Source organism: Lonchura striata, chromosome 5 (assembly GCF_046129695.1).
Source record: "Lonchura striata isolate bLonStr1 chromosome 5, bLonStr1.mat, whole genome shotgun sequence".
In the NCBI taxonomy this organism is placed as follows: domain Eukaryota; kingdom Metazoa; phylum Chordata; class Aves; order Passeriformes; family Estrildidae; genus Lonchura; species Lonchura striata.
In genome coordinates, this window is record NC_134607.1 from 65,503,510 (window position 1) to 65,528,558 (window position 25,049).

Below are 25,049 nucleotides of genomic sequence, written 5' to 3' on the forward strand. Positions count from 1 at the left end.
ATTGGAATTGGAGCAAAGACAGCTCTGCTATTTGGGCTGGATTCAATACATCTGAGATCTGGAGATTCTCTATCCCGTTGTCCCACCACTCCCCAAAAGCGTGATGGGGTTCAGAATCCAAAAAATAAAACACATACCAGCTACAAAACATGCAAACATGATTTTCCTTCTTGCACTGAATAAAGCAGAAGTCTGTGACACTTGAAGTCCAGAGAGTGATGCAGCAGATTAGGCCTTTCTGTGGCTTTACCAAGTCTCACATGAACTATATATCCATTTTCTCTGGCAGTCTCTCCCAAGATCATGTCTTCCTTTCTCTGCAGCTGGAATCTCCCTACAGAAATCAACATTGCAGCACTAAGAAGTTCTTATCCAGTAATGATTTGGGAGACAAAAAGAACTTGACATGAAAAATTTCCAACTGCCTCAGGGGAGCTAAAGGAGGATAGGAATGTTCCCTCCACAGGAGGCTTAGACATCCTGGCAGAAGACAGAGAGAGAAAGGGAGGATAATTAAAATAGTTTCTCTGCAGATTCACTGAATCATGACAATTCATAACTAGAGACACTGTAGGAGGGACAAGAAGATTTACTGGATCAAGGAGCTTCTTATAAAGGAGGAACAAATTAAGAATATTTAGCATGAAAATTAACACTGGAAGCTAAGCTTAATACTGACCCAGATAAAGATAGAAAGCTACTCTCTGATTAAAATAAAATAATTATCAGCAGAGGAAGACTCTTTAATTCTAGACATCTAGATTTAGTTAAGGAGTAATGATATTTGGAGAGCAAGCAGCAGGAGCAGAGCCAGGGCTGAATCGGGCACAAATGCATTAAATAGGGAGGGAAATGTAGGCCATACAGTATTACCAGAGAAAGACACAAAACCAGCATGGCCAGACCAACAGAAGCCCTGTAATGTGCAGCGAGCACCACATGTGAGACAGATGTACTGGCTTGGACTCAAAGCCACAGTAGTGATGCACTCAGATAACTTTCAGACTGTGTTTGCCAGTGCAACAGCACCAAAAAGGATTCATGAGATGACAAAACACTTTCATGGAGCCCTTTTCTTTTGTAGGACTGTTGTGAAGCCTGGCTGTCACTAGAGGTCTTGGGTCACAACTCATTGCAGTGTAATCACAAGTGTTGCCGTGAAGAATGCAGAATGTGAGAAACCAAAACCTGAGAGACAATTGCTGATTTTCCTCAGTATACCCTCTCACACTACCACAGCTGTATGATTGCAAAACTTGCCAAAATAGAGCATTCCCACAACACTGGAGCATTAAGCATACAGGAGAGGCAGGCAAGTATCTTTGGGAGGTTGTTAGAGCCTTCTACATTCCCTTGCTGCCATAACCAGTGCTGTGTCCTTCACAGATCCCCTGGCAACTGTCTTTTCTTTGTACTGTAGGTATGGATGGCACTAGACTGAAATAAGCCCACTTGTGCTTATTTAATGGTGATTCTCATCAGCAGTCTGTACTGCCTTTTTGGACAAATTATCTCAGAAAAAGTGCTTCTGCCCAAGAACCATGGCGAATACATCCTTTGAAGCTGACAGAAGATAATCATCTCCAATAAGGGGTGAATTTGAAAACAGCACAGATAGGAATCAACTTATATTCTTTAATGCTTTAAGCAAATTTCATTCATTACAATCAATTCTGTCTCTAATATCTAGAACTTTGAGCAAGCTAAATGCTGTCTTTGTCTTCAAAGGTATTGGATGAGCTGTATGGCATTTGTTCTCACATGCCTAAGACTTGCAGTCCCACCTGTTAGGACTGTGTCTGTCAAAAAAAATCAAGTAATCACTGCTTCATACCAGTGGTCAAAGAATCAAATGTTGTAAGCTTTTGAGCATTTAAGTTTTGTTTGGGATGCAAATCCTCAATACATCCTTCCTGGTTTTTCTATCATAAGTTATCAAGCAGCTTCAGCTGGGTCAGATGTTAGTCATGTGGAGGTCACTGTGAGCTGAAGCACCTTCCACCACACTTTAAGAAAACAAGGCAAATGCTCAGTTTTCTCAGCATCTTCTGAGCTTTCCCTACCGCCAGCTAAACTACTATTTTAAAACTAGCTTAAGTAAAAACTACATGGTTCTGCAGTGATGAAATGCCCTCTGTCATTTCCTATTAAAAAATGCATGACCCCCTTTCTTCACTACACATAGCTTTAGCATATACTAGATGTTATTTCCACTCTAATAACACCCAAGGGGTTGAACATATTTATATGTACATATACGTGTTTCCAGCAGCTCTGAATTTTCTTGAAGACTTTCCTCTTTAAGCAAGTTTCTGGTAATTCAGCTGTGAAATTAAAGAAACATGGGACACTGTAGTGAGTTCTACTTTCTTATTCCTCCTGTGAAGAAATCTTAATAATATTCAGTTTATGGCTGTCTATATTAAAGAGGAAATGCAAAATGCTACAGCTTCAGATAAAGAGACAAACTTCTGTAGCTGGTGGCTGGAACAGTTGATTTTCTCTCTTGAATTAATACAGAAAAATACCTGCAGCATGACAGTGAAATGCTCTAACTCTTCTTAGTAAATAGCAGGAACCCGATAGTGCTGCCTCTACTTGTGGTGGCTATGCTTTCCTTAATTTTGGTACTAAAGCATTGTGGAGTATCCTAACAAATACTCCCAGATTCATCCCACCTAGTTTTAAGCCATCTAATTAGGAACCTACTTGCCTTAGATACTCTGTCTAGTAGTGAAGGTGAAAAGCTAAATAACCCTACAGAGTAGGTCACCCCTCCAAAAAACCTGCACAAAGGCTGGACCTATCCTACCCTGTATGTGTTTCTATTGGAAATGTCTCATTAGCTATAAACCTAAAAGAAAAAAAAATATGTCTGACCATTCCCATTTATGTGAATTGTGAATATTGGCTGACCATCACTTGCTGGGCTTTACTGATGTGATCACAGTTTGATTGATCTTGGTGCTCAAAAGTACACAGTATATTTATCGTTTGAAAAATACAGATCCCTTTCTAGCTAAAACAACATGGGTCAGAAGAAAGAAAACTAGGAGATGTTACAGCACAAACTTGAGGGGTTTATATTAGCTGTTAACCTGCTCCTGGGCTGTCCAAGCACAGGCAGTTTTATGCAAAGGCTGTAGTGAGTGCAGGTTGAATAGGACTGGTGGAACAGCTTCTGCCAGGCTCCTGCTGTTTCACTCTTAGCCTATATTCTTCTCATTATATTTTTTACCTTGCAGTGAAGTACTTACAAGCACTAAATGACCCAAGTTCTAGCTTTGAGCAATGGAGAGAGAAAGGCCCACTCAGCCATGGGTTGTCTGATCTTTCCTGGCTACTTCTTTTCAGAAAGGAGATAAATATCTCTCTGTGGAGATAAACCTCTTCTTCCTCAGACTTTGGACTACAGAGGTAAAACAGAAATCACTCTTTTATCACTCTGGGAGTGCTTCTTCTAACCTAAGGGCAAGATGTAGCTCATAGATGAAGACACTGGAATTTTGATGTCCACTACACAGCCATACCTCCCCTAATTCCTCTGCTGTACCTTCCAGCTCTTTGCAAGCTTTCAATACACTTATGCTGCTATTGAATGCACAAATTTAAGCAACTTACCTACACCCTTGTACTCATTTTGACTGGGGTAGAGCTAATTTTTTTCACAGTACCCAGCATGGGGTTATATTTTGGATGTGTTGAAATATGTTGGATATGTTTATGTGTTGAAAACAGCATTGATAATAGAGAGATGGTTTTGTTATTGCTGAGAAGGGCTTACACAGAGCCGGGGCCTTTTCTGCTTTTCATACTGCTATGCTGGTTGGGGAGCTGAGGGTGCATGGGAGTTTGAGAGGAGACAGCTGGGACACCTGACCCAAACTGACCAGAGGGATTTTCCGGATCATACATCACTGTTAGTATACAAAGCAGAGGGAAGAAGGAAAAAATGAGGGAAGTTTGGAGTTATGGTGTTTGTCTTCCCAAATCACCTGGAAATGGCTGGACATCTGCCTGCCCATAAAAGTGGTGAATGAATTCCTTATTTTGCTCTGTTTGTGTGGACTGCTTTTCCTTCCTGTATTAAGCTGTCTTTATCTCAACCCATGAATATTCTTTCTTTTCCCCTTCTATTTCTCTCCCCTATGGTGCTGGTGGGGGAGGGAGGGAGGGAGTGGTTTTGTGGTGCTGAGTTGTTGGCTGGGCTTAGACCATGACAACTTTTAATAATCCAAGCACCAAATGCAATTCATATTGCTTCAAAATAAGCATCTAAGATGATTCAGGTGAGTTATTCATCTGAACTGCCTGCTATTTGCAACTGACTTTAAAATATAACTCACTCAGATATTTATCTTTTTAATAGCAAAATAAGTGAGGTAAATCCCACTTTCTGGTCTTGAGCCTGTGTTATTCCACCTTAAGACACTGCTGTTATTGCTCACTTGTATAACTTGTGGGCAAAAAAGAATAAAGTAGTGCCCTGCTATTATTATACATCTGATTTACCAGCTACCCTGACTTTGCTGCATTGCCACTGTTCCTGATGGAATTTATCTAATGCAGACAGAACTTGAGAGTTTGTCAGTCATGTGGTACCTTTCACTTGTGTTGAGAGGGAAAAGTACTTAAAAATTTGCTCAATATCAATCAGTCACTAAGGAGGCAGCAAGCAAAGTGGTGACACCATTGAATTTATACAGAAATCGTTGAAGGTTAGAAAGAAGATGCTTGTTCAACTAGTTCCCTAGTTAAGGCAATAATGGACAATAATGAATCTGTAGGACTATCTTGCTCATGTGGAATCTACAGCAGTTTGGGGCAGGTCTCATTCCCTTACACTCTGTACAGCAATGCATCTTGAAACTAATGAAGTGTTATGTCTTTATGAGACTTGTCATGGACAATGAGGCTAATTGCAAGAGGGAGTATTAATGTAATGACTTTACCTTCATGTCAATAAACTATGAAGGAGAATGAGAAAATTTAATGGGATTGCTTTGTTCAGCAAACTTTCTTACTTTTTACTGTAATATATAATAAAGTTCTGAGTGGTGCTGCTTAATACACTGAATTTAGAAGATTTTTTATATATTAAAAATCTTTGCATTTTTTTTCCATCAGAACTTCAAGGAAGTTCTCCCCACTACTCAACACTTTAATTCTTTCATCAGATGAGAATAAAGACCAAATATGTTTTTACATTGCTGCAGTCAAATACAATACCATTGCTGGAACTAAAATATATATTTTATTCAAATAAGCATGAATTATATATCCTACTAAATTAGCAAACAAAATGTTTTGGTCTGTGATACATGAGAGACGCAATTGGACTGTTGTACATGGAACCGGTTATTAATTAATAATGGCTGTTTCAGCTCCTGATCCCTTATTTCTCTTTTGGGAAAATGCAGGGAATTTTTCAGGTTTTTGATGAAGACTACTCTAATAAACACAAATGTCCATTGCTATTTCTGTCAGTTATTTAAAGAAATGACAACTTAGTAACATTGGTTATTACTGGGGAGACGTGGCACTGGCCCTACTTATTCAGCCTCTTGGGAGAGAATTAGACAATAAAGCAATATCTTCACCAAAAACCTAAAAAAATCAAATCTGAAAATAAAACTATAATTTCATTTATATGGAAACTGCAAGCAAAGTACTTGAGAGAGAAAACATAAAACTATCAGCAACATTTTAGCTGCTCAAATAGTATAAGCTGTAGCAAAGAGTGACTGTGGTTTGAAGGACAACTTTGTAGGTTTTCTAAGGTTCATTACCCCCAAGAAATGGCAGAAATGGAACAATAAAACAAATAAAGAAAAATGTTTAAAAAGGCAGTTATGATTATTAAAATAATGAAAAAACTATCTTACAAAGCATTGTCATTTTTGGCTATTCACATTTCAATGGATGACAAATAAAAGATGTGATGGATAGTAAAGAAAGGAATGTGGATGTGTCATACAGTTTTAAGGCAATTTTTATATTGAGAAGAATAAGTGGTTTATTAGTCAAGTAATTAATCTGTGAAAGTCATTGTCACAAGGTAAAACGGAGCTAAGACTTACAGAAGGATTTGAAAAAGCTCAGGTATTTCTATTAATAATAAAACTTTCATCTTTTCATCAGAGTAACTTATAATGTACAAAACCTCTCATATCACTGATGCTGTCTAAGCTGGGCACATCAGATTCGATTTGATTTTCTAACTTCATATGGAAATTCCATTGGGCCTGTATGCCATCTACGCATTGCAGTCCGACCTTGGTACAGCAGAAGGTCATGGAGTGGATCATCATATGGGACAACCAGCATGGACTTATGAAAGGCAGGTGCTGCTTGACTAACCTGATCTCCTTCTTTGACAGGGTGACCCACTTGGGGGATGAGGGAAGACAGTGGATGTTGTTTACCTAGGCCTTTGTAAAGCCTTACACTCAATTTCTCACACCATTCTCCTGGAGAAACTGGCTTCCCATAGTGTGGATGTGTGCACTGTTTGCTGGGTAAAAAAACAGGTTTGGGGGCAGGCCTGTTTTATATCTTATCAATGATCTGGATGAGGGGATCGAGTGTGCCCTCAGTGAGTTTGTACATGAAAAGTTAGGTGGGAGTTTTGATTTGATAGGGGTAGGAAGATGCCTCTGGAAAGGTGGCTTAAAGGACAGAGGCAATTTCTATGAGGTGCAATAAGGCAAACAAACAACCAACCCCATGCAGATACAGGCTGGGGACACACTGGCTGGAAAACTTCTGGGTAAAGGACCCTGAGGGTGTTCATTGACAGTGACTGAATTTAAGACAGCAATGCGCTCAATTTACCTCAAATTGGGCCTGAAAGATTTAGCTCGATCCTAGGAAACATTTCTTCACTGCAAGGGTTGTCAAGCACTGGAACTGTCTGTCCAGAGCAGTGGTGGAGTCATCATCCCTGGAGGGAATTAAAAGACATGCAGTTGTGGCACTTGGGGACATAGTTTAATGGAGGTCTTATCAGCGTTGGTTTCATGGTCTGACTCCATGATTTTATTCATCATTGTTACCATGCATTAACCTGAGTTAATATATTCTTGCCATGCTCTGTTTTATCATTAGGATCATTCTGACAGATCTAATCTATTCTTCTTTTTCAATTAATTGAGTTTTAAGTTGCCAAGAGTTTTCAACTTTCCTATAAATCCGTGTTCATCTGTAGCTAAAGACAAAAATATCTATAAACTTCTGAATAACACTGTATTAGGATTTACATGTGATGTACAACATGTGTCTTCTTCCCACTCCATAGCATTTTTGTTCCCTGATATTTCTTCCTCCCTCCTATCTATTGATTGTCTTAAAAATGAATTATGGAAAACTGAATTTAAATTCTTTTCCTGTGGTCCTGAAGCTCTGTGTTAGAGAAACACATGTGTCTCCGTGTTATAGTGAGAGGGAGGTGTTCTGGGAACCCTGACAATTCCTGAGTGAGATTAACCCAAGATTGTTCTCCTCCTTTCTTCTCAAAGGATATCCAGCCTCAAAACACTTAGGACCCTCTCTGGCATTGCTTCCTACCTTGAGTAAGAGTGGTGAGTAATTTCCCTGCTCTTTCAAGGGTTAATCAAGATTCCTTTGCTCTACAAAAAATTCAGGCCAGGTTTATTTTTTTTCCTTCTTGGTCTACACAGATGAAGGTCATAGCTGTGAAACTGTTTTCTCTGTCTGCTATTCTTTTGCCCATATTTCCTATATCTGTGCAAAATTTAATGGAGCATTTCAAGTCTAGAAAGAGATAAAATCAGTTTCAAACTGCACATGACAAATTTGGGTTGAAATAACCAAAGCTTTCTCAAGTCTATAAGCAAACTGGGTGCTACAATGGAAAGTTTTGAATAAGCTTAATAAAAGCTGATGCCTGCAGCCCTGCATAGAATAAGCACATAGAGAAGTTGCATTGAAAAAAACAGCATGTTAATAACCATGAAATTCTCTTTAGCCTTTAAAAGAACAAATCTCCATCTCTTAGTATGAAACCCACTGTTGGAAAAAATTCCCATAACTTTCTCCTTAGGAGGGTGACATGTAGGAAGATATGGATGGAGGGAACAATAATGAGGGGACTACAAAATAAGGGTCTGAACATAAATCTGCAGGGAAACACAAGCAAACTGTGAGGTTATTTAAGATTTTCAAAAGTCAAATAGCAGTTGATGGAGAGATAAATTTAAACAGGCATAAATCTATTTTTTCTTTGGTTGATAAAAGAAGATTATACATATGAAATTCTTAAAATTACAGGGGAATAGACAGAGAATAAGAGCAAAGTTTCTTTCCAGCTTCATTTACACAGACTTGATTTCTCTATTCATGCTCTTCCAGAGCTTTTATCTAATGCAGTTAACTGTATTTCCATAACTGTTGTTCTTTTTGACTAGAAGGGACTCTTATTATAAGAGTGTAGAAAGCTGCTTTCATTCTTTTGCTAAGCTTTTAAAATTTTTCCAGTTTTCTTTCACTATGTTAACTGTAAATTTTTCCTTGTCGTTATCAATTATTACTTCAAACAATATTTTTGAGGGGTTTTTTTTAGCTGGACTTTTGAAGCAGCAAGGTTAAACATCAAGGCTGGCATAGCATATGCAACCATGTCATACTCACTGCCTTACAGGGAACTACCAAGGGCCAATCATGGAGCCAACTGACATGTACTCAATACAAAAGATTTTTCCTTTATGTGAGCCCTGCCCATTTTGTGATAGAAAATTAAAAGGCTTCCATAGAATTCTTCTTCATCGGTAAGCACAAGCATACACATTATTATATATTGCCTGTGTATCTCCCAAACTGGTTTCCTGCAGTTTAGACACCATCTTGCAAGCAAATTTAGCTTTGTGTCTTTGAAACATGTTTCCTCCTGGGTTTGTTAGAAAACAGAATTATCAACATTCAAGATCATGTAGCATTGAGTTTCATTAGAACCATTACAATGGTTCTAATAGAAATGGTGTCTTTCTCTCTTATAATGACAATTATCCTTCTCAAATAGAAACTCCCATCTAATTTTAATTTTTCAATTGAAAGGTCTACTAGGTTGTTGTGTGACTATTGTAGCAAATCTCAACAGTAACAATTTTCAGTTCTTCCTTTGCTTCATTACTCTTTGCACAGGTCATTTTTCTCCTCTTTTATTTCATTGTTTTTACTTTGTCAAATATATCTGTGGTATCATAAATTTGAGCTGGAGCAACATTTTGCTTTGGTGAGTTTGGTTGTTCATTCAATATTCCCAGCTGTCCAAGAAAACTGGGCCCAGATTTCCAGCTCAGTTCTCCCCAGTTCTGAGTCGAGAGAAGGATTGTGTTATGAGGCTTACTCCTGCTTATACGGATTTATTTGAAATTTGTGAGGTTTCTCCTACAACCTGTCATTGTGTTTCATGGTTGTTTGTGAGTAATAAGAATATATTTTTCTAAAAACCTGCAACCCAACTATTTCTTCACTATCCTGCATTAGGAGGCCTGACTGGTTTTGCCTAAGAACAGTATCTGTATCCCAGTCATGAAGTATCATCATTTTCATCAATTCTCACTTCCAGTTCCATAGCATCACCTGGATTCCTGCCCTCCAGTACTTCAGGCACTCTCCAGTCAATGCCACCTGCAAAATTGCAAAGATCATAATAGCTCATTAATGATAATACTGAATAGCAACAGACTCAAAACTGGTCCTTAAGGGACAACATTAAATTAATCCTTAAGTTTCAATACTGCATAATTACACATCATTTTCAAAGCATGTTTCCCTATGCTATGTACTAAATTACTTTCTTACATTTTTCCTTCCTCTGTTTTTATTAATTACTGTGGAAGACTATCAAATAGTTTGCTCTTGAAGCTAAGGTATGTAATGTAGGACATTATGCATACATCTTTTTACTCTAAAAAATATTAACTTTGGTTTATATTGGTATTATTTATACATATTCTATTTATGGCTGTTATTTTGTTGATGACTTTCAGGTGAATGTGATTATTTGTTTAACTTTTCCTTCCAGGAACTGATTTCCACAAACTTTGAACTGATTTCCACAAACTGATTTCCACAAACCTTTCAACTGGTTGTAAAGCTCCTTGCAAAGATTTGCTAGTAGTGCCATGATTATTCTGTTTCCCTTTTTAATCACTGTTTATCTGAGTATTTCAACACTACTATACTTTTTATTTTCCCACATGGAGAGCAAAAAGCACAAAGAATGAAGAACACATGTCACCAACATGACTGGATGCTACTCTACATGTTTCTAAAGAGAACTTCTCCTAGGCTACTGCCAGAGGAAAGAAGAGCTTTTAATGAATTGATTCCTTTTCACCCATTAAAGAAACTCTGGGACTTCCAGTAGCCTACCTGAGATCATCTAGGCCTGGGAGCATTTAACTTTGGCACAAGCTTTTCTATGAGGTTGGCATTGGAGGAAACTAAGAGATGATTCTCCAAACTCTAAGACTAGATTTCTCTTAACGGCAATGCTACTATCCCAGAGAATATTCTCTTTCTTTTTTTATTTAATTCCCCTCCCTCCAATCCATTCTCTGTGAACAGGAACCTCGGGCAGCTCCCAGGGACTGAGGACTCCACAGGGTCATGACACGTGCCCCGAGCACAGTCCCAGAAGAGGGGGCAAGGTCTGTGGTGCCCCTGTGCTGCAGAGCCACCAGCACTGCGGGATGGAGAGCAAAGCCCCCAGCCCGGCCCTGCGCTGTGGGGAGTGCAGGGCCTGGGCACTGAGGCGCTTCGGGGGTGGCACAGGGACAAAGGCTGTCACCCACCCCCAGTACAGAGTGAGCAGAGGCCAGCAGCAGGCAGAAAGCTGCCACGGCTGGGCAAAAGCCCTGGCCTGCTTACAGGGTGGGCTGGGGGCCATTTCCTCCCTCACGTGTGGAATCAGGGGATCTCAGCCTCCTTTTTGGTTGCCCCTCTCTCCAGGCAGCCAAGGGAGCACAATGGCAAAAGGCCAACAACAGCAAAGACCCAGCCCTGCACACAGGGAGGTCACCTGGCTCGGAGAAGGTGCCCAGGTATGCCAGGAATGCCCTTTGCCCAGAAAGCCTCTCGTGCCCCTCTTCAGCTCCAAGCCCATCCTCTTCTGGCTCCTATCGCCTCACTGTCCCACAGCTTCTGCCAAGGGACAGCAACACACTCAGGCCCGAGTGACCTGTTATGGCCTCAGCATCACTTGGGTCATCTCCCTCAGTGCTCATTCTGGTCCCTACAGATTACCTCAGATTTGCCTTCCAAAATGCTTAATTGCATAGAGGTTACCTCAGATCTTGCCCTCACACACAGAAACAACTTGCAGTCCTGTGACTGTGTCCTGTTTATTACCATAAATTCCCTGTTCCTGATTTTTCAATTGTCCACAACCATTTCTCCCCTGGTTGACATTTTGACATTTTGTATCACTCTTTCATTTCACCCCACAGGTTTCCAATACCTGTTTTACATACCCATTTCAGATGTGCATCACAGTTTTACTTTTCTTCCCCATTATGCTGTCTTGTTTTCTCCCTATAGCATTCAAGTAACCTTCTTCCAGCTTGCTCTGTCATTTCCTATGAACATCCCCAATCATACCCAAAGCTTTACTTTCTTTTTCGTTAAAATAAAGTACTTTACCCTTCCGGATGCTCTCTGAACAAACTCAGTTTGGGAATGGGCTGGTAGCAGGGGCACTTTGACTCTCAGTCTGTGTGACTGCCTGTAGCATTCACAGGTGACCCCAGAACCATAAGCACAGTGTTCTGCCATTCCCAGGACTGGAGATCTCAGTCAATATCTTCAGGACATTTAATGACTAAATATGTATCCATTATTAATATGCTTTTTTTTTTTTTTTTTTTTTTTTTAAGGCTGCAAATGTAAACTGGGTTTTTTTTACAATTTTGGTACATGAAGAGAAACAGTGATGAGAAGAGAAACACCTGAAGCAAAGGCTACTACCCTCTTCTCCCTGATAATTTTTAGCCTTCACTCCAGACTTTAGGAAAGTTAGAGACACGTTTACCATAGTGCTTTGAAGGCTTTTTTGTACCTTGATAGCAGTGCTTAACAGCCCCACCTCTAGGATGGCTCTCTGCCCAGAAAAACTGAGACAAAGGCACACGCCAAACTCTCACACAGCTGCAGAGCTGCTGGGAGAGGAGAATCGGATCTCGTTCCCAAAATAGCAGCCGGTGGGAGGTGACTGACTGGCTAATACCTGTGGTGTTTCCATTACCGATTGAGATGAAGTCTGTTGCCAGGAATCCTGGGGTGGTTTCCTTGACAACCAGAAGAAATGCACAACTGAGATGCACATGACTTTTCAGGTGGTTTTTTTAACTCCTCTGAAACAATGAGCTGCCTTACCAGAACTCAGAAAAATAAAACTGAGGTGTACAGTCAAATGTGAACAGTATTTATGTTTAAGGGCAAATTTGAGCTGAGCCTGAAATCTCCCATGAAACAAAACCTCAAGAGAGCAACCAGCCTGGAAATATTTCTCCTATCCAATCGGCCAGAGATCTTGCAAGATTATCTACTTTGTTATTTTTAGCCTTTTTATGAGAAATGTTAAGAAATGGAAGGTATTTCCACAAGAGAGATAGATATATCTAACATTGAATTAATTGGAATGTCCCTATTAAATCCAAAGCCTTCAAATTTCAAAGATGATTGCAGATAATGCACTGTTCATCAGAAGCACTAGGGGCATTTATTGAAATCAGAATATATTTGGAAATTATTTTAACAAGACAGTGTAAATTTTAAGCTGGAGCATACAACATTAATAGGACTAACAGTGTCTTGTTACTTATTGTTTGTATGTAGACATGGCCACAAATTTTCTATGGACAGTAAACTCACTGAAAAAATTCATATTTTCATTAATTCAAGTTGTACTGATAAACAGTTTAAGCCAAATTATGGCCAAGATTTTTCAACAAAGGATTCCATTGTAAAATATTGAAATTATATAATGATTATATTAGGATTTCAAAAGGAAATGTTATTTTAGATTTTGTAGTCTTGGCATTTTGTTTGACAAATTAACTAATCCTTAAGGGACATTAAAATAAAATAAAATAAAATAAAATAAAATAAAATAAAATAAAATAAAATAAAATAAAATAAAAATTAAAAATAAAATAAAATAAAATAAAGAGTACCCAAAGAACTATCATGTACAATGAATTTACAAGTAGTGTTAAGACCAAAAATATATTAAGGATTTTTTTGGCTTTTGTTTTTAGCCCTTTTAGATGAAGAACCAAAATATAACTGTTCCAGCTGAACACAGGGTTTTATTTTTCCATTTAGCAAAAAGTCAAAACCACCCATTTCCCTGCTTTGTGTTTAGGAGGAATAAGCATGTGTGAGGAAAGTAAGGAGAAATTGAAGGGGATGCCATGGATCAAATAAAGAAGGGACTTATCAAAGGTGACAATCTAGATGATGAATGTAAATGTTTTTGAACTCTATATGCTGACATAAGGAGGCTGAATTCACTCACTTTCCTGTTAGTGTTGATGGATGACAATCACTAGAGAATCACTGAGGTCCAGAACTAATTTTTTTTGAGTTAAGAATCTGGAGTATAGTATCCCAGAAAAAATGTTGGCTGGCAGATCATAAGAAATTTCAGAAAACTTCCCTAAATTTTACTTGTGGCTGAGAGAGTGAGATGCTGGAAGAGGAAGGTAATAAAGTGTTACTGTGGCAAAAAATAACTATAGAATACAAAGGGTGTTGCATAAGGAAATAAATCATTCCAGTCTGTCATCTGTGGGAGTCAGGCAGAAAATATCTGAAACAGTGTGAGAATGGAAGCAAACCAGGTAATATAGAACAATGTGCACTATTAAAATAATCAGGAAAAGCGGGGTTAACCTGGACATTTTAAATGAGGACAGTGCATGCATCTGAATGAATCATTAGTAGAGATTTACGTGCTTTTCTAAAACAGATTACATTCATAATAAATAGACTCGAGCAGAGAATTTTAAAACCATATTAGTGGTAAAGGTTGATGCTTGGGGCCACATTAGCTCAGCATCAAGCTCTGATCTGTCATAGATCAATGAAATGTAGCAAGCCTGAATTGCTGATTCAATTTAGTATTCATTTACTTTCAGAGCAGAACATAAATAGTAAGGAAGAATATGTGAAACATGATCTCTGAGACCAAGATTATTTTCTGTGGGGAACTTAGCATGCATGCACGCATTCATTTTGTGAGCATTTAGGGAGCCCAGTTTTAAAGCTGAATCTGCTCCAGTGCCCCAAAGGCCTTTTACCCCTAAAGTTAAAAGAAACTTCATCTTCTTTTGCAGCAGAGGCTGAACAAAACAAGGCTGAGTGTATAAGAATGAACCTCTGCAGAGTGGCAGTGAAAGCCCCCAGCAAATTTGTGGTAATTGTAATATCTGATTTAAAATCATAGAGTCACAGAATATCTCAAATTGCAAGGGAGCCTTAAGGATCATCGAGTACAACTCCCTGCTCCTTGCAAAACTACTTAAAAATAAACCATACAATAAAAGCATTGTCCAGACCCTCCTAGAACTCTGACTAGCTTTATGTGTGACCACTTCCCTGGGTAGCCTCTTCCAGGGAGTGACCACCATGCAGAAGCTTTTCCCTGTGTCCCATCTGAACTTCCCCTGAGGCATCTTGGTTGCATTTCATCATTCATTGTGTCCTGACACTGGTCACCAGAGGGAGATCAGCCCTCGGAGAAAGGTGCAGCCTCTTCTCTTTTCCAAGCTGAACAAAGCAAGGGACCTCAGATGCTCCTTACAAGAATTTCCCTCCAGGCCTTTCAACATGTTGATTCCCCTCCTTTAGATGCTCTGCAATAACTTTGCATCCTTCTTACACTGAGGCGCCCAAACCTGCACACAGCACTCTAGTCAAGGTCAATTTAGTGCAGAATAGAGGGGGACAATCATCTCCCTCGACCAGCCAGTGATGGATGCTGTGCTGGATGAACCCCAGGATAAGATTAGCCTTTTTATTAGTCATTTGTTAGTCAATTTTCCATCCACCCAAATCTTCAGCTTTATTTCCATGGTGCTGCTTTTCAGACTCTCTGTCCCGGTACCCCAGTTTGTGTGTGTAACCAGGATTGTCCCATCCCAGGTGGACAATCCAACACTTACTCTTGTTAAATTTCATGCAGCTCTTTATTGCCCAGCTCTGTAGCCTAGATCTCATGACTGAATGAGATGAAGTCCCGTCTGCATAACATTGTGAGACAAGAAACAGCAATACATTGGTTCTTTTCCCCAAAGACTTCAAAATGTTTCCATAGAACTTAATAAGGCTAGCTGGCATTTCTTCAATAAATTCAAGAAAGATTGATTAATATTTCATTTATATTCAGCTTTAGTTATTTCATATACTAAATCAGATACTGAAATTAAAGTCAGAACATATAAGTGTGGTCCCCAGCTCACCACAGAATCATAGAATATCTGTTGTTAAGGGATCCTTCCTGTAATGCATGTGGTCCAACACCCCAGCATTTGCCATGGCAACATCGATCTGCTGAGTGTGATCTGGTGCTGACAGTGGGACTAAACAACAGCCTACAGCAGCATTAAAACTTCTCCAAATGTTTTTAAAAATTTTCTAAAAAAAAGTGGTTTAAATTGTACCCTGGTATCACAAAAGTCATCCTGGTATACTTCTACCTGAACCAACACCTGCAGTCACCAGTCTCTGAAGGCAGAACTATACTGGACTCTTTCTATTGCTCTATTGAGTGTTGACATTGTTACTGGACAAAATATCATCTCTTTATCCCATCTCTTTTACCACATATGACCCCGTAATGCATAAATGCTCCTCTTTCAAATAGAACCCCTATGCATTTTTAAAGATTTTCTTTTCCAAAATAGTGCTATCTGTTCATACAAATAACAACTGACAAGAAAATGTCATCAATCATTAACATATCCTCTGAAGATTAGGTTTGCTTTCAAACTCTTTCTACTCCACTCCTTATTTTGTTGTGTCAATAAACAGCTTTAGATTAGAGTTGCATAGTTGATAGAGTGTATTTATACTTAGCAACCGTCTGTAGAAATAAAGATTAGCATCAAGGCTATATTGGTTTTCCTGTCAGGATGCTGATCTTTTGAAGCTATACTGTAGCCAGCAAATTCATATTTGCCTACAGATTTAACACTGCCAATGCAGATAAGAATATACTAACAGTTGGGGTAGGAATAAAAGATTAGTTTCTTTCATGACCAATTTTGCAGTAATCCTATCTCTGTCAAAACAATTTGAGAGGGGTGTCCTACAGTGAAAATATACACCTACTGAGATGCACTCAGAAACAAGAATTTGTTCTGCTATTTTTTCATTCAGGTTTAATATCTTTAAATGGAAAGTTTAGATTTACTATAATGCAAAAACTTTTATCTGTGTCCATATATGCATACATTTTTGCTGGACTGTGGGTATGGGTGTACATGTGTGAATAGTTGTATATGTCTATATGTGCATATGTGTGAATTACTGCAGGATTATATATATTTTTACTAGAATGTATTTTAATGCTAACTAAATAATAAAAGTTATATTTTTCATCTCTTGGTTTGTCCTGACATCTCTTTGTAACTTCAGTCTGTAAAAGCTTTAGGATTTACCAGCATTCTCTTATTTTTATGTATTATGCGTGTTTAGCATTTGACCTAAATTGCTGAATCCCATGGGAGAGGAGTTGGACAAACATTGTCCCTGTCTGCAGTGTTTGGAGAGGAACATACTGCTATGTTTACAGAAAGATGAGTAGGGCAGTCTTGATGTTGAAAAATATTCTTGGCAGTGATTCAGTATTAAAGCTGCATAGTAATTGCTATGATTGTGGTAGTCAACTATTGATTAGAATATTTACTATGCATGGTAGCAAAATAAAAAGATATGCATAACTGGCAATATGTGCTTTTCTATAATGACAATAATAACAGCCACTATAAAAAATTACACTGTCAAAACACCACAGTTGTAAGGGTAGGTGCAGAGATTGTTGTTTTTGTTTTGTTGGTTTTTTTTTGCTGCCAATTCCTTCCCTGGCTGCTTGGGCAGTGGCTTGCAAAGGTCACTCATTTCTCTGAGCTTGGCAAAAAGGAAATTTTTTGTGTATTTTCAAAAGCAGCAATTAACAGCATAAATTCTAATTGTGGTGAGTTTGTTTTTTTTTTTTTTTTGCTTAAAAGTATATGTGTGTCATATTCTGGTGTTGATAATTCTCAAAACACAAAATTGTGTAGGGGGCTGGATGCTGTATATTCAGTCACTGGAGCTCTCTTCTGCCAGACAGAAATTCTGCTCTGCATCTGTCATATGCTTTCCAGAATCTTTTTTTATTTGGATTATCATTGTCATTAAGATCAAGTTGATTTAGTGTTGTCCTGCTCCTGGACAATACATATGTTATATATAAGCTAAATATATGTACTTACAAATGGAGCTGAATTTTAATATTGATGATTCTTCTAATTTTCTTCATTGGGAACCATCTTCCAAAACATTCTCAAACTAGTTCCAAGGGATAAACTCTCCAAGGCTCTCAAATTCACCCAGGATGACACTGCCTCAGAGCAGACTTCTGGTGCATTATGGTGAATTATACCTGGAAGTCTTTGCTGAACTAAGCAGCTGCACTGGTAAGACTTGATTTGGTTATTGTTGTGCCAGTCCTGAAACTGCAGCACCTGCCTGCTCCTGCAAAACTTCAATAGGAAATATCCACAAGTCCTTTGCATTAAAACTACCATGATCTTGATCATAGGAGTGTACAGCCACACTCTTGTCCAGAGCGTGAAATAGGACAGTGATATGCACAGGTGAGTGTTATTTTTGATCCACAGTGCATAAATCTGTGTAGTTATATGATAGCTTATACACTTATTAGCCAGTTAGCCCCAGAGAAGCACATTGCTAATGCACCTGAGATGCTTTTATGTACCTAAAAGTGACAACTCTGCTGTAAAAAAACCATGATGCAGTACATTTTAAAACCCATGTACAACTGGACACCTGTGATTCTAAACCAGAGGTGCCAGGTGGATTTCAGGGATTCATACAAAACTGCGTTGCAGAAGAACAGCCTTTTCAATTAAATAGAGCTTCCTGTAAAGATAAGATCTGGAAGGCTGAAACAAAGACCTTCTGGAAAGTGAGCAACTATAAAAGTCAGTGATAAACTCAAGAGACTGCAATCACAGTCTGTTGATAGGGGTTTTTTTGAGAGCTAGAAGTCATCAAAGTTAAACTCAGTGCTCCTTTCTGTCTAAAGGTTTGTGTCAGTATTTGGGAAGTGCTGATTTAATGGCACTAAAACTGTGAAATTCTCACATTCCTGATTTTTTGTACTGAATATAGAGAAAAACTGAAGCAGTAGAGTAAATAATTCCTTCTTTTTAAAAAGATCATTTTAATTCAAAAGTGTATTCTAAATTGTTCATTTGTTTTCCTTTTTTCAAAGGCTATAGCTTCATCATAGATCAAAATAATATTTGTTTCTGATGAAACAAAATAACTATATGTCATTTTTAGATCACTGGTGATCATTAAAATTAAAATTAGTGGTTGTTTTATTCAAAACCTCTCTTAATTTTGTCCATATCAGAGTCTAGATGAGCTGTCCTGCAGTTCACATAATTTAAATAAAATTAATCTACTTAAGGTGACACTCTGCTCTCTAGATAATAAAGAGCATATTATCCATTAGTAATTTTTTTCATTAGTGTTAGGAATATTTGATGTGACAATCTACCATTGAAACTTTCTCTGTTGAGAAAATAATCAATAAAACTTACATGTGTTTCATTTTAAAGGAAAACTGTTAATTTAGAAACAGCTGGTAATGATGGAAAGGTAAGGTCAAAATTGAAAAAAAAAAAAATCCATTATTTATGTGAATATGTGATAAAGGCAGAGAATTGAAAAGATTTTATTTAACTCCAGCAGATACCACAGATGCACATAATTATGGGCAAATGTCTGTCCTTTATAGTAGGTTCATTCAATGTCAGCTCTCAGCATTCCCTGTGATTGGCAAAATGGGAGCCTTCCGAAACACAGAAGCTTTCTGATTGTGTGGGTGTCTTGAGAGCCTTAAAAAGAAGACAAAGAATAATAATTTAGTATGGAAAATACTTCCAGATTATCAAGTCCAATTATATACCTAACAATGTCCCCACATCTATGCATCTTTTAAACACCTCCAGGGAAGAGGATTCCATCACTTCCCTGGGCATCCTGTTCCAGTTCCTGATGATCTTTGTAGTGAAGAAATTTTTTCCTAATTTCCAAACTAAACCTCCCCTGATGCAACTTGAGACCATATCCCCTTGTCCTATCCCCTGTTAGTTATCAGAAGAAACCTACCCTCAGCTCACAACAGCCTCTTTTCAGGAAGAGCATCCCAGAGTAACTTCTGTGATTCTTCTCTACAGTTTAAAATATTCTTTTAGGAAAGATTTCAAAACATTTGGAGAAGTTCAAATGATTCGCCATACTGGTGTTTTGCCTCACTTCCAGCATTCGATCACACTCAGCAGCTTCATGTTCCTATGGAAAAAAATGCAGTGTTGTGGTGCATGTGTTACAGGAAGAATTCCTTAGTAGGACCACACTTATGTTGTACTGGATTTAAATTCAGCATCTGATATAATAGAAATATAAAATAACTGTAGCTGCATATGAATGGAATACTACTCAGTCTTTCATAGCTTTATCAAAGACACTGAATTACAGTTTTAATGAATCAGAACAGTTAAAATGTCTGAACAAGGTAATGAGCTGCATCTTGGAGTTATTTACTACTTTCTTTTGATTGTAAGGAGGGATTAAATATTCAATTATTTAGTTAACTGCACAATGTGTCTAGTGACATGGTAGGTATTTTGGAGAATCCAAGATGTCTGTGTAGGAATCAATATACGACACCAAATCCTCAGGAGAGTTTGCCTTTTTAGACCAGCAGTTAGAGAATGGATTTGTGAGGGCATTTCAACTGACACTGTATTCCTGTTTTAAGATATATGAGCCCTAGATTACTAGCTCAGAAGAGAGAACCTATGCACCTTTGGTTTTCTTCTGTACAATTAGAAAACATTTTTGGCTTCCTTACAGGAGTGTTGTTAAGACAATTACTAAAATTAATTTCTCCCCTCATGCTTCCTTTATATCTCTCAAAGTTAGCAGTTTTGGCCACAGAAATTTCTACTATATATGAGTTGCTACTCAGTAGCCCAGCCAAAGAGTTGATCAAACAAAGGAAAAGAGATTTGGCTGCACAGTCTATATAATTTCTAGATTTGCCTTAAGTCGCAGTAAAGTTCTAGAGGGGCACTATTATGGAAAGTTCAATACCAACACTGATATTTCAGTGTTCCACTGATAATTCAGAGCTCTTGGGTTTATGAATCAGATAAACTGCTTGGAAAGCACTCTGATTCTTTTCACTAAGTACTTGAGAACTGAGTCAAAATGAAAGCTTCTAAAATCACCTCTATTCCAATTTTCCAAATTAAAAACTTGATGTGAAGAACAGTCACAGCTTTTCTGAAGAAAATATCTTTAGGAGAGATTGTTCCCCTTTTCCTTGATAATTAGAGTAAATTACTTGGGAATAGAGTATTCAGCAATTTTATGCCTTCTCTTCAATGAGCTTCAGAACTTGAATGCTTTAAATCCTCACTATAAAGCACCCCTTGATGCCGTTTTAACCAAAAGAGTTTATTCACTCTGTTTTTTAAATAAAAGAACACTTATCTTCTAGTCTATTCTTAGGCTTAAATAGCAGAAAATTGATTGCACAGAAGACAAATAAACTTTTTTTTTCAAAAGACACAGAAAACCAGGCATAGTATTTTCTAGTATCTCTGCATGATGTGTCTCACATTCACACACGGATAAGCACACTGTGAATTAAATGGGAAAAATATATTTCTGATGAACCCGGCCTTTCTTTACATATACTTAACTGTCATGTGAAAAGCAGGATTCATAATCTCATAACTAGGATCCAAATTCAGTAGGCAATATATAAATGCCAACGTGTGGTCTGGGTATATAAACTCCAGCTACTGCCAGAGCTCTTCAAGAACTCAATGCAGAAGGTCAACATTTGGTGTTAGTGTTGTTTGAAGGGTTCTAAAGTATCCAGGGACTGGGAGATCATGGGATAAATCAGGTGTGAAAAGGCCTCAGGAGATCTCTGTTCCAACTTTCTGTTTATCTGTGAGGTCGTAGACCTGGGGTTCTTTTAGGTTTCTTTGGGTCATTTGTCTCACTCAGTTTTGAAAAACTCCACAAATGGAGACTATACCACCTGCCAGTAATTTGTCTCACTTTTGGCTGCCCTGATTGGAGAAAAAAACTTTTCTTGGTACCCCATCTGAACCTTGCTCCCATTCACCTGGCACACACAACACAGGAGCTATAGGAAAGCCATGTTCTTAAGACAAGATCATCCAAAAGGTTCTGCAGGCCCCATGGACTGTCCTGGTTAGAGCTCGTCCATCTATGACAAAAGTTCAGACACTTACCCCACACCTAAAAATGTAGGGGTGGAATTCCAGGTCCCAAAATTAATTGCCCAAATAGCTACTTTTCAAAATGGAAGAGTTCTGGTATTTGTCTGATGAAGCCTGAATAATCTGGGATATCTCAAGGAGCAGTAAAAATCTAAGTATAGACAACTGAAATCAGATGATGCAGAATACCCAAAGAGATTAATTTGCTATCTTACTTCATGCTAGTTGAAGGGAGTTCTGTATTATTCCATTTTTGACAGCCTATCACACATTAGTCTCTCAGTCTTCCCATATGCTGACATCAGACTGTGAAGAGATTTTTCCAAGAATTCTCAAGAATAAGAGAAAAATTCAGAGTTTTAAACCCAAATTTATTTACCAGGATCTTTTAGCCACATAGGAGGGGAAAATTTGCATGCAGCTGAAAATGACCATTCAAAACACTGGAATAATTCCAAAGCTTTCAATTAGAGTATGCTACATGATCCTAAATGATTAAATTGTAATTTTCTATCACACAGATGGATAATGTATGAAAATGTTAGAAAAGGGTATCCAGGAAAGTGAATTGAACTACTTTTTTTTTTTTTTAATAGAAATTAATCTTTTATTTGCAAGTCACAAATATCTTTTCTGTTCACTTCTGGAGATAAAACACTATAAATGCCAATTTATTTTTCACTGTGAGGTTAGTCTTTGGAGTAATCAAAAATAATTTTGCTGTTCTTTAATGAATAAATCATTGTAGGAGGCTCTGCATGATAGTTTGATCCCGCATAGCTATTTCTTCTGATTATTAGCAGAATTTTACATTTAAATGCCTGAAACATTATTAACTCATAATCATTTGCTTTCAGACCTTTCTTGTAACTTTGCTCTTTCATTAATTCTTTTTCACTGAGGTAATAGGGAATTACTTTGTTTAATGATTCTCTAAAAATTCAAGAAAGCTAAATATGAGAAAAAGGCAATTTTATTTCACAAATAATATTGCATTTACCAGCACAATTAAATTGTAATGTTTTCTTCAGTAGGCCATGTCCCTAGCAATGGGGTATGCAACACCCTAATCCAGAGGCAATTTTGGCAAAATGAGCTTGTCCTTTCCCAGAGCTAAGTATCAGTCAGTGGAAAATCATCAAATAGATTGTTTACTCTGAGAGAATATTTAATATCACAAGAAAAAGAGAGAAGAACTCCTTTGGAGCAAATTCCCCTTGAGTTCTTCTCCCATGGGCAGTTAAGCTATTAAATCCCTAGGAGGTAGCCTTAAAGGTAAAAAGCTCATGGCTTGGCCACTCTGAGGTGGGAGTCACCAACCCAACCCTTCTGTGACTGAGCCTTCAGGCTGCTCATGGCCCCCGAGTCCTGCAGTGGCTCTGTGTGTGCCCAGGTCTGGCCCATGGTGACAGAGGCAGAGTAGGCAATCCTGCAATAGAAATGTGACTTGCCAAAGCAGTGCAGGACAGCATGGTTTAACAGGACAGGTTTAACACACACTGCATTCGGTCTCTCCAGAGCTCCCTTCCAGCCTCACACAGGTGGGATTTATCCTTGGGACTGAGCTTCTCTGTATGCCCTTCTTGCTCCAGACTCTATGTCCTTGAAGATTTTACAGATATATCCCAAGGAATTTCTCCCATCCTGGTCCACTCACCAAGAACTCCTTTGTTTCCATACTCAGGATTTTGCAATAGTTGATATCCTCCTTTGATTGTAGGTGCAGCCTCAGGAAAGGAAAGTATTCTCAAATTGTCTTCCTCCTAATCAAAAGCTTTCTTGTTCTCTGTCAAAGAGTTCAAGTTTTGTCATTGTTTTGCCTTTCCTTCTCTGTCCTTTTACAAATGTTTTCTTGATTAAAGTAGTTGAAAATCCTTCCAAACAAAACCAAGAAAAACCTTGGGTTTGCACAGAAAAGCCTGTGGGTTTACTCAGTGTTATATTCTGCCCTGAAATTAACAGAAATCTCCCTAGACTTCTGCATGTATGTCAAAGTCTGGGTAAATTAATGCATTTTAAGTCTGTGAGAAGAAATACACAGCCATGCGAATGGAGGAGCAAATGAACTTGAAATGTTGGTATATATTCCCTGCTGCATGGATCCACAGGCAGAGTCACTTGCAGTTTACAATATCTGTGGTTAATAACTGCGGCCTGCAAATTTATGACAATCTGAGAAAGATGAGGCTATGCTGCTATAGCACTCCAGCCTATACCAGCAGCATAGCACTTCTTCCAGTGAAGAAAATATTACCCAAATCACAGCTAAGCCAAACAGCTTGAACTGGTAAATAATAAGTTTTTTATAGGAACCTCAGGGTATGGCATACATGTAGTGCCATAAACAGTCCAAGAATGTTCTGCTTGCATACAGTGTATTTCTATTCCCTGCAGCTTATATAGTGAAGTTTCCAAGCTGTGCATAAACAGCAGTATAATAGGATCCCTATTTATTTCTCCTCCAGGAATGCTGTGTGTATTTACTTGCTCATATTCCTTCTATTTCTCCCAGCAGCTTTGCTAGAAAACAAGTATTTTTAATAATTTGCCTTTTCTGTCTGTTTACTTTAGCAAGCAGGTTTGATATTTTTTCTTTTATCAACTGATCATTTTCCTTTATTTTGTTCTGACATTTTGCTTCCCTTCTTCATGACAAGAGTATAATAGATGCAGACTCTGAGAAAAGGTATCAGGGATGTCTTCTGTGTGTCCTTTATTAGTAAAATGTCTCAGTCTAGGAAGAAGGATGGTCTTATGGACTTTAATTCAGCTAATTGGATCCAATATTTGGTTCTGCTAAATGCCTCTTATTGGTGTTCAGAGCCAAATTTGGAAATGTGAAGCTACTGCAGATAGACCCAAACCCTCAAAATTCCCTGGAAAGGCTGTCAGTTCACAATATGCTGTCCAATACCAGGCTCTGAATGCTGTATCCTGATAAAGTTGCTGCTTATTTTGATCCCTAAAGAGGAACTAAATTTCCATGGTCATTCTCATGTGTTTTCAAGATTACTCAGAGGGCCGTGTTTTATTTTTCTAAGAGCCCCAGAATCCTGTCAGCCAAAAATGGTCACTTCTTTCACTCTCAACTCTTTCTGTTATTTACATTCTAAAGTTTCTGACTACCTCAGTAAGTAGCCTCAAAGTCTGTAAAAAGAAATGTGAAAAAAATAATCAAATTTTCAAATGTTGGAGGTCATTCAAAATTAGTGAGTTTTGTTTTTTTCTCTCTGCATTTCCCTGAAGTCTCTATGGAGGTAAAACCCCAGACTAATCTCATTTGTAGTCTTGTCACCCTCCAGCTCTAGATGAGGCACACATTATTTGAGCTTCCTTTCACATCTTAATTGTCTCTCAGTTAGAAGGGTATTCAGTGTGGTCAGTGACAGGGATAAGGGCAAGAAAAGAATCTGAGTAGAAGTAAAACTAGGTGAGATAATGAGGCACTATTTAATCCTTCAATAT

At 38.1% G+C, this 25,049-nt stretch overlaps 1 long non-coding RNA gene across 1 annotated transcript in view; it reads right to left on the reverse strand.

Annotated features, from left to right (window-relative positions):
* Window positions 1-6,921: 6,921 nt before the first annotated feature.
* Window positions 6,922-25,049, reverse strand: part of LOC144246345 (uncharacterized) — a 53,355-nt gene continuing 35,227 nt past the window's right edge. The window contains exons 3-4 of the long non-coding RNA XR_013340043.1: window positions 9,601-9,648; window positions 6,922-6,943 (exon numbers count right to left, since the gene is read on the reverse strand). This is a non-coding gene — a long non-coding RNA (uncharacterized LOC144246345). The remainder of the gene's footprint in view (window positions 6,944-9,600; window positions 9,649-25,049) is intronic.